Raw genomic sequence first — 14658 nt, forward strand, 5'->3', positions numbered from 1 at the left:
AGGCAGCCAGCCAGCCAGCGCCCCCCCCCCCCCGGGGAAGGAATTTGAGGTCACACTGCTCTGAGGATGCTTGGAAATTTGATTGGATAGAAACCCAAGCAGCGGGTTAAGAGTTGTAAGAGAAAGAGAGCTCTTTAAGGGCTTCTGGGTATAATAACTTTTCATTTGGCCGTAGAGGTAGCTGCCAATAAAAACTATTATGTAAAATGATATTACACTGCAGCGGAGCGTACCAGTTGGACTGCGACTGCTTCTACTATTAGTGGGGTTAATCTGGTTTTAGTTAGTTTAATGCAGAGCAAGGAGCCAGGGGGGGGGGGGGATTTGTAAAACATATTTTGAATTAACATCTATTCCAAAATCCTTTAAAAAAAAGTTATTTAATAAATAACACATTTAAGTATACGTTTATGAACTGAATTTCATATATACTATATTAAAATCACACACTGATGGCACAGCGCTGTGTATTACATCTTCTTTTTTTTCGAACCAAAAATGCTTTGCGAAAGTTTGCGCTACTACTTAGTTGTTTCTTTCACATGGAGGTACATGACTGAATATTGAGAACCACTGGGTTAGAGGTTCAACTCCCGCAATGGGTTCTGGTCAGATGGTATAAATCCTGGTTTGGTACCGATAACGATGAAGTTATTTGTGAAACATTCGCAAGTTCTAGTTTCTCAAACTTGAAATACGAAATTGGAGAAATCACTTTTCATTAAGTAAGTTGAATATATTTTAGTTTGAGGACAAAAAAAGACATTTAACATAATACCTCAGTAATGGCTACTTTGACATTTTATAAAATTAGCAAACAAACTTGGTAAAAGTATTGTTTTGTTTTTCACATTTATCACCACAAAAAGTATTTTCTTTTATTCGACAAGACCAACTTTCAGCACTATTTGTTAGGTCAAAAATTGTTTTGCGGTTGCAACACTGTATGAACTTTTGGAAAGACTGAGTTTATTGGGAAGGTTTTATGATATCATGTTGGACAGCTTGTTTTAGAAAGTGTTGCTCCAGCTCCTCCACTTGTGATTTATTACCTTTACAGCTTCTTTATAGAGCTGCTCAAATTCTGGAAAGTGACACTAGACCTTGGTCGGGAGGCATTAATAATCCATCTCTCATGCTTCCCCCACCTCTGCATCGTCCCCGTGGACGGACTGGAGCGCGAGGGGCCAGACATCAATAATCAAGCCTTAATGCGTCTCCACTTCCTGCTCCGGGAGAATGGCGGCAGACTAAATAAACGACACAAGAGGCCTGATTGGAGTACAGCGGACCGAGGTCGTTTGTTTTCATGCATTAGGTTTCATCCCGAGCTTCTTATCGGACCGGTCAATTTTATAGAAGTTTTCTATCTATTTCTTAGTCTATAAAATTGTTAGAAAATAGTGAAAAGTTGATATCAAAGTGAGTTAAGGCGGAAAGATTGCATTGATTTCTAAACGAAATAGTATTATTAAAAAAAGGAGCATCGTTCAAATGTTACTAGGCAGACTTATCACCGTTTTCAGAGATAATAAAACAGCAGAGTTGAAAACCATATATTTGGATATTGATAAAGAATCGGATTGATTAACATAATAAAAGAATATCAGTCCATAAAACCTTCCGTCTCTACTGATTAGCACATTAATGATGCGATTCATGTCTGAGCGTTCAGATTTAACGAAGTTGTGACTCAAAGATGGAGCGTGATTTCTGTTGCAATCGCTAAAATATGGAAACAGTTTGAAAATGAAAATGAGAACGAGCCGACACGATTACATTCATGTGTCTTTACACATCGGCAAAGTGAACCGAGAGAACAACAACATTATATGTTAGTAGTTATTATCTTCGCTGTAGTCTGCGGTGACAACACGATCACAGGTGGTTTAAGTACGGTGGCCTGGATGTGCAAAAAACTAGAGGCGTTCAGTTTTGATTCTTTCCTTTTACAAATTGATTTAGTGTTTATTACCTTACTTTAGTATCTTATTCACCCCCTTTCTCCCTCTTCATTTGACTGATTTCCCTCCCGAGTCCTCCTTTCCCCTTCCACTCGTTTCCTCCTCTTTACCCCCAGTCTCCATTTCCATTTGTTGCTCTCCCTCCCCCTCTCCTCCCGCTGCTCATATCTCCTCTCTTGCCCTCCATCTTGGCCCCGTTCCCCATCCCCTCCAGGGGCCCCTCCTTGCAGGCGGGCCTCTGGGTGCTGCAGCAGCAGCCTCCTCGTTGGGGCCGGCGCCCTGCCCGACATGCCTTTCAGGGCCTGGGAGACTGCAGGCCAGACTTTCTGGCTCCACTGCCATTGTTTGCTTGGCTGCTCTGCGCCTCATCAGCGGCGATGGATTAGCATAAGAATACCCAAAGCCACGGTGAGCAGCACCGCAGGCCTCTTCCTCCTGCATCTCAGAATCAGAATCAGTTTTATTGGCCAAGTAAGTTTGCACAAACAAGGAATTTGACGAGGTAAAGTGTCTCTGTGCTTACACAAAATGTACATTACAATACAGAACAAACAAAACAAATAGTGCAGTACAGAACAAACAGTGCAACGGTCTAAGAAGTTTTAGAAAGTGACTTAAAGTATATACAAGAGGAATGGCTATATACAGTAGCTGTGAAACAGTAGTGCCAGAAGAAGTGGAGAGTGCGAGAAGTGCAGGGATAAATATATATGCTACAGTGGGTTATTGTTTAGTAGTGAGACGGCGAGGGGGAAGAAACTGTTTTTGTATCTCGAGGTTTTGGCGAACAGGGATCTGTAGCGTCGACCAGAGGGGAGGAGTTTGAATAGTTTGTATCCGGGGTGGGAGGGGTCTGCAGTGATTTTTCCTGCCCGTTTCCTGACTCTGGAGGTGTACAGGTCTTGGATGGTGGGCAGGTTGGCACCGATGATGTCCGTTGGAGTCTGTTCTGATCCAGTTTGGTGGCCGATCCAAACCAGACAGTGATTGAAGTGCACAGAACAGACTCTAGATAAGATAAGATATATACTTTATTAATCCCCAAGGGGAAATTAGTTCTCTGCATTTAACCCATCCTTAGTTATTAAGGAGCAGTGGGCTGCAGTGATGCGCCCGGGAAGCAACTGGGGGTTCAGTGCCTTGCTCAAGGACACTTCGACTTGCAACTAATGGGGAGAGCCGGGATCGAACCGACAACCTTGGGGTTGCAGGACGACCCTCTTACCCCACTGAGCTACAGCCGCCCCAATTACAGTCGTCTATAAATGCGGTGTAGAACATGATCAGCAGCTCCTGAGGCAGGTTGTACTTCCGAAGCTGGCGCAGGAAGTACATCCTCTGCTGGGCCTTCTTGATGATTTTGTTGACGTTAGGTTCCCACTTCAGGTTCCGGGAGATTGTGGATCCCAGAAACCTGAATGATTCCACAGCCAACACAGTGTTATTGAGTATGGTGAGGCGGGGGGCAGTGCTGGGGGGCTCCTCCTGAAGTCCACTGTCATCTCCACAGTCTTAAGCGTGTTCAGCTCTAGGTTGTTGCGACCGCACCACAGGACCAGCTGTTCAACTTCCCGCCTATATGCAGACTTGTCATCATCACGGAGGAGGCCGATGACTGATGTGTCGTCTGCAAATTTTAGGAGTTGAACAGATGGGTCTCCTGAGGTGCAGTCGTTGGTGTAGAGGGAGAAGAGCAGTGGGGAGAGCACGCATCCCTGAGGTGCACCAGAGCTGACTGACCGGGTGCTGGATGTTGTTTCTCCCAGCCTCACCTGCTGCTTCCTGTCCATCAGGAAGTTTGTAATCCACTGACAGGTGGAGGCCGGCACAGTGAGCTGGGTGAGTTTGGTGAGGAGGACTTCTGGGATGATGGTGTTGAACGCTGAGCTGAAGTCCACGAACAGCATCCTTGCATCGGTCCCTGGGGAGTCGAGGTGTTGCAGGATGGAGTGCAGCCCCATGTTGACTGCATCATCCACTGACCTGTTTGCCCGGTAGGCAAACTGCAGAGCCTCCTCTTGAGTCTTCTCCGGCATCTTCATCCTTTAATTAACACTATTCTTCCACCGGGGTTTGTTCGCGACAATTAGATTTACTTCACAGTGGAATTAAACCCATGACCCAGTGCATTTATTAGATTACAGGTAACTTTAAATGAAGATTATCTGCATTACTATACGGGTTCATTTAAAGTGTTTTATTCAGAAGATAGCTAAGGACTTTATTTGACAAGCAAAATGTAAAGTGATGGCCATTAGACAGGACATTAATCTACATTTGATTATTGCTTAATAATTAAATGACTATAATGATCATCTTTACTTGAGTAGTGTAATTATGATGGACATCATGGTTTCATGCTTTAGAGGCAATTTTAAACTAGAAAAAAAACGGATAGACTTATCACGACTGCAGCTGTGTGTATTAAAAACATATTTCCAGTGGTTGCGTGTATAAAATCATGGCGGCCAGGGCAAGAGGTTGATTTTCTCCATCTCCAAAGAGGTTTTAACTTTGATTTAAACTATACATTTGAAGCTTTGTGTATGACTTTTATTGGAAATGCAGCCTTTAAGCCACTACAAGAGCAAGTAGACGGCTTTTGGCTTTTAGTCGTTGTGATCTCAGAGGAAATTGAACCTGGCAGTGTTTGAGTCTTGTTTGTCTCTCGCACACACAAATGAATACGATGAGGGCGAGTGTGCAGCGCAGAGAGCGGGCAGCAGCAACGCCTAACTTCATTAGAGGCCGAGAGAAGCTCTGCCGAGCAGCTTCAGCTACAAACTGGAGGGGGAACACTTACTTCCCTTTCCTCCTCTTCATTTATCATGTTACAAACACAAATTACCCAGCATCCACGGGGGCAAGTCAGGTTTATGGCCCATGTGAACTTATGGCTTAGAACAACGTTTATAAATAAAAAACAATCGTGCCTTTAACTTTGGCAATCAGGGTAATGAACTGCCGCCGCTTCCCTGAAGGCCAATCAGCGCAGAGTAGACACGCTAGATCTCTTCAGAGCGATTCAGTATCAAGACACATTGGCACCATCACGACTGCATCAGTCTGCCTCACGTCAGCCATTAAAAGATGAACTTTACCATTAGGTGAAGCTAAATGATGAATAGTTCTACAACAACCGTAAAGATTGCATCGCCAATCGCCTTTTTTTATAAAAAGAATCTGGTAGAAGATCATTTAAATCACATCAATCAATCATCGATTCAATTGTAATTCAGATGTAAAAAGAAAAATCTAAGATGGTATTTATCGGCCTTACGACTCACAGGGTTGAGTTGACATCCATATGAACTCATTACTGATTAAGAATAAGCTTTGTGTTGGGATTGATGCTGTTCAACCACCCTGTGGACACAACTGAGTCACAGACATTGAGCTTGACCGCAAAGTCATTAAGTAATAAACCAGTACGACCTGGTTCGCTGAAGGTGATTTTAATCACTCTAATCGCCATAGAAACGGGTCTGTTCATCACCGACGGCGTTGCCTTTGTCCCGCCACACAAGAGTCATAAAAACCAAACACTCGACATCATAAAAATCCAACATTTATGTTCATAAAATCACACTGATGAGAAGACTGGGAGGTTCCCAATTGAATCAGTTAGCCCCCGCTAGTGCCGACAACAGAGGAGGCAGAACCAAGCTCCAAACAGACGTTGGTAAAGTCGTTTCAAGGGAGGTAAACAAAAGTACAACAAAAGCTGTGTGTGTTGAACACACACACACCAATCACTAGAAAACGCGTTTTGGTCCCTTTGACCTTGACTGACATAACATGTTACATGTGAAGGAGGTCGGACAGACCGATATGTTGTAATAAATATATATAAATTAACATATATATAAACACATAGATATAAATATAAAAAATAACATATATAAACATATAGAAATAGAAATATTAACATATATATATAAACGTATAGAAATATATATATTTCAGCAGGAAGAGAGATAGTGTGCAGACGCTTCAAGATGACTCCTTCCTCTGCTGCACCGGTCACCTCAAACACAATTGTTTTTAGCCGTGTTTTAAAAGACCCGATTATACATTTTAGGGTGATTCAGCCAGCTTGTGTGTAACAAATCCTCCAAAAAGAAAACATGACGTTGACTCTTAACAACGTCGTGGTTCCTGCTAGAATATGTAAAAAAAACAAGGAAATATTCACCTCAACGTTGCGATGAAAACCTTTTAGTGAACATGCGTCGCTGCTTTGTCACTATCGTTTACAAGACTCTGAATACCTAAAATAATTAGCCGTTTATTTCACTATTTTATACAAATGAGGCTGCAGCTGTAAATGATTAGATTAAAATCTTTCAAACTTGTGTTATTTAAAAAAAGGCATCAAACCAAAAATGTAAAAGAACAAAATCAATTTCAAGACGAGGGAACCAGAAGTGCAACAAGTGTACCCATTCGGCCGGCACTCCATTTAACAACTTAACTACGTCAACGAGAGATTAAGCAACACAGGTAATGGAAAATACACCTCACAAGGAAGTCACAGCGCTGATAGTCCTCACTGTGGACTGATTGTGAGAACAAGTGTCACCTCTCCCTCTCTCAGAGACAGGAAGTGCAATGTTCAGTCCCGCCCACCTCACGTGCCGCCAACCATTTTTCTGTCTGAGCTCAACAGCATCCAGAGTAAATCTGACGCGGATGTCGAGTTTCTTTCTGGTGTTTTTGGAGGATTTGCCATTTGGAAAAAGTCATTTTCTGCCTCAGCTGCTGCCAGCAGGCCATACTGGTTTGATCCCAGTATGAAGGAATGGAAACCGGAGAGATGGACTGGAACTCAGACAGCTTTCCCCAGAGACACAAAGAAAAAAAAACATGAAACTAAAATATAGCTAATTATAGCAGACAGAATATTGACTGAGAGTGTGCGTCTGTGGGTGGGTGGTCTGGTCCGAGACTGGACTCCGTGAAGGGAGACCAGATGGTTTCATCCACCGTGTCGTCATGGAAACTACAGCCAGGCCACAGAGCCGTGTGTACGGACAAAACAATGATATAGGTGGTCCAGCGTGTGTGAGTTTGTATAAAGAAGAAGCGGAAAAAATAAAAATTAAAAAAATTATTTATACCGATGTAAAATTAGAAGAAAAACGCAAAAAAAAAAGAAAAGAGGCTGAAACACACAAGTCTTTTTGTGGAGCGGATCAGAAATCAGTTAAACTTTCTGGGATTCAACCTCAAAATGTTCATGAAAAACCGTCGAAGAGTTGTACAAACGTGGATTGACGAGTTTAGAAAGAATGATGTCGTCTAATGTGAGACCAGACGAATGAGGCTGCGTTTTCGTGAGTGTGTGTAAGCAGTCATAAGCAGTGTGTGCGCGTGTGTAGTTGTTTGTTTGTGCCAGTCTGCCCTTTGATGACTTCAGTCCAACTCAATATTCTCTTATGACTCAGATGCAAAAAACTAGAATTTTCTTAACCAATGGCAGTTGTTTAAATTATTTTATCTTTATATATAAATATATATCCTTTTTTTTAGGATTTATTTCAATTATGGCTCTTTTTAACTGTTTTGCTTAAATAAGTAACTATTCTGATAACAGTGCATGTGTCAGATCAGGTGACTTCTAGTAATCAAGAAGTCCACTCAGGGCGTTCGTTTGGCTTCTTTTCATACACGACAATATGGAAGACATTTTAAAACCACGGTAGGCTTAATTTAATACATTTTGTTTGTTTTCCACATCACTCCCTTGGTATTTGCGGTAATCGCTCCATTTTTCGGATGGCTACTCGTCTCTGATGCTGCGTGCACATTGAAAATCAAGACCGATTAAACACATTCAGGACTTATAAATTTCAGAAACCAATAATTTTTCAAAGCTCAAACAAATGATAAACTGTGAAGCCGTGACTGCAAGCTCATTACAGTGACTCACTCAGAGGAGTGTCTGAGGAATTTATAACAACCCCCCCCCCCCCCAACAGCAGATTTGCTGATAACCAGCAGAATCCAGACACTGACGACCACTGAGAGGGGGGGGGGGGGGGAGCGTAAGCAGTAAAGATAAATCAAAGAAGCAACAGCTCTGCCATAACTAGACTGCACGTCGTGACGTCAACAAATGGTTTGTGGACTGTCGTTTTGAAAGCCTCTGGCATTTAGCAACCGGTGAACGGAAAATACCATATTTGGACTGCGGAGGGGGTGACGTAGAGACGGCGTGAACAGCTCTGGTAGTGACCCGTCAATCACACGGTCTCCGCCTCGTGGTGTATTTTAAAAACTAGCAGTTTAGCTCATGAACTCATGTTTACTGAGGTAGTGAATCAAGTGAGAAGTAGGGCTATTTTCCTCAGACTTCCATACAAATCGGACTTCTTTTTGCAACCAGAGGAGTCGCCCCCTGCTGGCCAGTAGACAGACTGCACGTTTAGGACATTTCCACGTTGGCGTCACTCTTCAGAGCTGCAAGTTGCCGCCTGACCATATAGTCCATCTTCAATGAATGTATAATAAATATTTAAATGTAATGAGTCAATTATATTTGTATATGCAGTTGTTGTAAATGTGTTGCCCTCTTTACACACCTGAGGCAGGTCTGAATATAATAAAGTCCAGTAAAAACATCATTAACCATGAGCTCAGTGCTAAAACATATCATTATATTATCTTAAACTCCTGACCGCTTCAAAAAAATCCCCAAAAATGATATACATTATAAAAGTAGCAATTGATAGTAGTTTAGTTTGATATTGTGATATAAAATGACATTACCAAGCCATTTCTACAAGAGGGTTTACTCTGAATTTGTTTTCTTCTCTTTTCTGTGGATTCAGCCCCAAATCATCTGTACTTAAAAACTGAATGTAGTCCAACCTCGTCTCTCTGCCAGGACAGAGTGTAAGCTGAGCCGGGCCGACCTGATCCGAACTGCAGTGTGTGGGTGAAGCGTGCAGGGCGGCGCGTGTGTGTGTGTGTGCGCGTTGGGGGGGGGGGGCTACCGAGGAACATATGGGAGTGATTTCGTGTGGCAGACTGGTCGACTCTGTTTGAAGGTCTGACAGCGAGCTGAGATTCAAACGCTTGAGTCACCGCGTCCTGAAACAAAAGGCAGCGATCGGCCTTGTTCTCTCACACGGTCACGTACTCCCAGAAAACTCAGAGGTGTCAAACTTTTCCTTCCCGGGGCTCGACAGTAACGTTCAGTCAGAGTCCTGCTCACCACGACACAAACCGCTACAGCAACGTCAAGTACATTACGGTGCGTTCAATGTCTGAACAGAAACAATTAATATTGAAGGTACAATAGAACTTACTGTCCAATGGAAATCTTTTTAGAATTGGGTTTTTGATGAGGAATGTATATAAATACAGTTTAAAATAGAGGCGTTTAATTTATTAAGACTAGCTCGAACCAGCTTAATAAACTACTAATTACCCCCCATAATTATTCAAGAATGACCACACAACAAACACACATTTGTTTCCATTGTTGTCTTGTTATGACACAAAAACAAACTAAACATCTCAAACAAAAAGGTAAATCTTCTTGAAATGTCTGGAAACGCAGGTAGACTCCTTTGTGCAAGCTGGAGAGGAAACCCATTTTTGGTAGTGGCGGGAAATTACTTTTTTTTTTAAAGGCCAAACGCCAACACGCATTGTGTGAAGAAGAATATTTTGTTAGATAAAAACATGTTGTGAAATTTGGAAATGATTACATCGATCTTTTGGACTAAGATGATAACGCAAGCGCACAAGAGAGTCAGAGAAGGTCAGAGGTGGACTGTCACACTGTTTCTGGCAGAAAGGTGCAAACTAGAAAGGCCTGAAATAGCCTCACAAAAAAGTTCAGAACATTTTGAAAGAAATAACAATGTATAGACACTCTGGGATCAACATACACCACCCAAAAACCAAAACCAGACACACAATCTTTCCTCACATGAAGGCATGACTTCACATTTCACACACACACAGATATCCACACACGGCTATCCACACACACGCAGCCTTCGGGCTCAGTGTAATCACCGCTCTTCCTGCTCTCTGTGTTGGTTATTATTCAAACCAGATGACAGCTCAAATGACTCAATCAGAGCCTGTAATTAAAATCCAGGAAGCCTCCTGATTGGCCAGCTCTGCCTTTGGCATTGAGGTCAAGGGTTAAGCTCCTAAAAAGGGCGATGAGACTGGCTAGTCATGTTTTTTGTACAGAGTTTTCGCGTGTGTTTGTGTGCGTTTGTTATTGTGTTTTTCATGGAACCACAATAAACATCCTGCAGACGTTACACACCGACTGAAGGCAACTGAGCTGGAACAGCCTTCTGACTGTGTGTGTGTGTGTGTGTGTGTGTCCACACCTGACTGGTGGCTCCATGGTACAACAGTGTGCGTGTCAGCGCACAGCTCCATGGGAAATGTAGTCACGAAGCAGAGGAAGCCGGCCGGATTTAGACCGTCATCCCAATCAGCGACCTGCAAGAGAAAAACGACAGCGTTCAAACTAAAATGTTTGCATATTTCAGTGATCATCAAACAGTCTGGACTTTAAGACTGAAATGGAACATTTTTATTAGGCTTGGGCAAAATGACGGTATTACCGGGGTAGAAAGAAATCCTGACGGTATGATTTTCAATACATTTTGATGCACAAGCTGCTCTAGTTTTGCTAATAACTCATTGACTCCTTGGTTCCTCTCACTGACTCCTTGCATCTAATGACTAATAGAAGCTGATTTAAGACCACAATCGCCCGCCTCAAACTGATTCTTAGCACCCTCCCAGGATGCATACACTTTACTAGGGCTGCAACAACGAATCGATAAAATCGATTATTAAAATAGTTGGCAACGAATTTCATTATCGATTAGTTGTGTCGCGCAATTATTACCGCACTCTAAGTCGCGGAGTATAAACAAAGTTGAGTTGAGCGAAGAGCGGCGAAACAGAAAGAGCGGAGAGGACAGACCATAATGCTGCGTTGTGAGAGCCAATCAGCGCTGAGACGCTCCTCTGTTAGTAAATCTAATTGGCTGCTGCTGCTCTCGTGGAGCTGGATGCAGAAATCATTCACGTAGTTGGAGTGACATTCACGGAGCTGTGTGCACATTGGGTGATGTTATGAACCCAGACAACAGGGCGTTAGATGTGAAGACGTGTGTGGAATTTCCACAAGAAGTATAACGTAGAAAAAGTGGTTATTTCTTCCGTGGTGAATGTCGGAGGAAAATATTTTTCCACCCAGCAAAGCAACGGAGATAAGCCACGCCCCCTCACCGGCACATATGAAGGGGTTAACCCACAAATAGTCGGAGTAAACTCAGGCGAGTAAAGCGCTGTCAGTTCTGTTTGTGACGGGGTTCATACACATGCTGACCAGTGGATCTCCAGGACTTTAAACCAAATTTCCATGACTACACATTTTGGGTACACGAAAAAGATGTAGAATTTAAACTAACAATGAGAATTCCAAAGCACAAAGTATATACACAGCCGAAAGTAACATATGAATATAACAAATTTGCATTAATTTTCCAAAACTCTTGGGATTTTTTTTCCCAATGACTTTTCCAGGCTTGAAAATAACCATTTTAAAATTCCATGACTTTTCTAGGTTTTCCTTGACCGTAAGAACCCCGTTTTAAATAAAGGGTTGAAAATTACAGTTTAAAGTTTTTTTTATCCGATTAATCGAAAAAATAGTTAATCGTTAGTTGAAGGCCTACACTTTTAAAGGTCCACTGAAACCCCCTCAGGAATCAATGGAACCTTCTTAGACTCAAGACCCCCTGGACGAGAATGTGCTCAATCATGAGATCCGTGTTGATGCCGGTGCATTAGCAGCGTGTTGCTGTTTGTGAGGAGATAAGTGAAGCAGTGTTTCTGACAGCCGGAGCGTCCTCCTCCTCCTCGAACACAGAAGCCTCTTTATTTGACAGCGTAGAGTTTCTCAAATCCTGAAAGGAGGCTTTATTTATCCAAGGAGGCGGACGTCAGGAGTGCGAGTTAATATTCACACCCGAGAGAGAGAGAGAGGAGAGTCAAACCCCGACCAGCGGTTTAAGGAGTCTGAGCAGAGATACTGCAGAACAGGAAGCTGCTCACACAGCCGCCAAACTAAAACAAAACTCCTGAGGTAAGAACACATGAGGGGGAGCACATCCCAAACCCAGCTATGACCTTTTCGCCAACAAAACACTATGTTAAGTCAAAAATAGCACCGCTTAAAAACTTTTACTGAGAGAGATACAAACAGGTGTGACACCGTGTTGTAAAACGCCATCACACAGTGGCACCTCACCCATAAAGCATGAGCATACCACTGAAATACATGCAAATGCTTTGGACACAAATTATGTCAACGAGGAACTGCAATACCAGTTGAAAATATAATAAAATGCAAATGAACTATGGAATCTAATCTAAAACATCTTTTTAACAAGTCACACGAGGCCTGATCCCTGCAAACGTTTCCCGACCAGAATCCCACTTTATTTATTTAGTGTTTGACTAAATCACACCTTTCATTCAAATACAATGCAGGTAACAATTTAATAAGTTGAAGATTTGATGATATTTCACACTCTGTACCAATTATTTGGACAGACTGATGAAGAAGCGAAGGTATGTATCGTAGGTAAAAACAACACTAGCTCAATGTAAAAAAACGCAGCTCTTTAGCAGGGTGTGGAGGGTCTGCAACCGCCTCCACCGGCTTCACAGGAACACCACCCTGCTGTCGCCTAAACCAACACACTCAGCTGGAAAATGTACTTAAGAACAGTTTGGAAAACTGTGTTGATGAGTTGACCAGCAGCTTCACTGTGTGTGTATGTGTGCGTGTTTGTGTGTGTGTGTGCGTGTGTGTAGCTCCACCTCAGGGGAGGAAAACGGCCGCGGTGGGGATTCAGCCGCCGAGTTATTATAGAACAGACGAGGAGAAAATAGATGTCCGAAGACGGGGGCTGAGCGCGGTCACGAGGTTGGCGAAAGAAACAGCTGCTGCCTTCTCTGTCCGGCACACACACACACACACACACACAACGACACACGCACTTCATTTATGGATGGAAAGGCGGTGCCAAGAAAAAGAGACAGACTGAGGGGAAAACAGATCTCCCACACACACACACACAAAGGTGAACTGAAGCTCTGAATCCAACAATTTGTATGTGAACAACGATGCAGTCGAGCAGCATTTATTCAGCAGGTCATGTTATTAAAAACGTTATTGGCATTTGAAAATTGGAAACGACCATGTTGCAATTTCATATAGTTTGCATAATTGCGGTTGTGGTGCGGGGTCGTGTCTTGAACATCAGACGTGTGCAAGATTCTGACTCATAATCTATTCATTAGTCATTCTTACCATTTAACGGATTACATTACTAAATAAAGTAAACTGTCTCGAATAAATATGCACAGATGCCCATGGCAATTTACGGTGTACTGTGTTTCTCGTATATTAGTATAAAATGGAAACGCTTTACTGTGTTTTGTTGCTGCATTTCTCTACAGAGTTTATTTATCATGCACTACTGCGTTTCTCGATAGAAACCGCAGCAAAGTTCAGAAAAGAACCGCAGTGGAGAACCAGCAGCCTGTCATTCAGCCAGATGGTCCTGCACCAACAGTCCATCCTCAGTAAAAAGCTGCAGGACATGGCTCTGGACTGTTTACACTCTGAAACACACCCAGCAGCTATTTTAAGGAAACCCAGCAGTGTGAGAGAGACGCAGGGAAACAGAAAGCTGTTGAGAAATGTTGAATTATAGTTATATCTAATTAACAAAACGGCTGCAAAGTAGTTTGTATTGCAGTAAAAGAACAACGTTTTTTTATTAAACAAACTGTATGCGCAGCAAAAATCATCAAATAAGTTCTCCAGACTTTTACAACCATGCACAGGCAGTGTGATCTCGGCAATCATGTTGCTGTCGTCTAAAGATCTATTAAATAAGCCCAACACTACAAAGAAAAGCAAACATTGTTCACGTTCAAGCTCCGTTTTCCCCTCCGGCCTACCGTCGCTGTGAAAGCCAGTCATATCAGTCATATCAGCGGCGAAGTGACTGGAGAAGTTTCCAGAGTTCCCCGGTCTGTTTTGAAGCATAAACTGCTCGGAGGCAGCCGGTGGGGACTTTTTAAATGCGTTGAAGCGACGTGTCAGAGGAAGGTGTGAAACCACCGTCTGAAAGAAAAGCTGTGAAACCAGTCCTCCTCTCAGAAGGCAGGCAGAGGAGGAGGAATGCAGGCTGTGATAAACACCCACATATGAGCAGAGGCTGACAGCAGAGAACAAACACTCATTTTCTGCTGTTTTTAAAGTGAAGTTTGACTTCTTCTTACATCAAGGAACGGTCATCTGTCTATACATGTCTAATACTTTTTACAGTGTTATACCTGTACATTGAATAAACTTTGGTTATGGAGTGCGATGGACTTTTATTCCCCATTTTACTTCTATAATTTCTTATTATTTGAGAGCGTAATCTAGAGAACAATATCACAATTTTACCAAGTTACAAAAAAAATGACAGTCCCATTTCCTTGCAAGGCGTCTCACTGACGCATTAATCAGTGAAAGTTCAATAAACATGGCTGTGGGGAAGAATGTTTACAAGAGAGTTCCCAGAACAGAGCAGGTTAGTCTTTGAACCGGCTCAAGTTGGGGTTCGGACAGTCGGTTGAACAT

At 42.6% G+C, this 14658-nt stretch overlaps 1 protein-coding gene across 1 annotated transcript in view; it reads right to left on the reverse strand.

Moving 5' to 3' along the window:
- LOC130206829 (bone morphogenetic protein receptor type-1A-like) overlaps positions 1-14658 on the reverse strand; it is a 48454-nt gene that overhangs the window by 20922 nt on the left and 12874 nt on the right. Inside the window, exon 2 of the mRNA XM_056435014.1 lies at positions 10325-10439. The gene's annotated coding sequence lies outside the window, so the exon portion shown is untranslated. The remainder of the gene's footprint in view (positions 1-10324; positions 10440-14658) is intronic.

This window comes from Pseudoliparis swirei, chromosome 17 (assembly GCF_029220125.1).
Source record: "Pseudoliparis swirei isolate HS2019 ecotype Mariana Trench chromosome 17, NWPU_hadal_v1, whole genome shotgun sequence".
Lineage (NCBI taxonomy): Eukaryota > Metazoa > Chordata > Actinopteri > Perciformes > Liparidae > Pseudoliparis > Pseudoliparis swirei.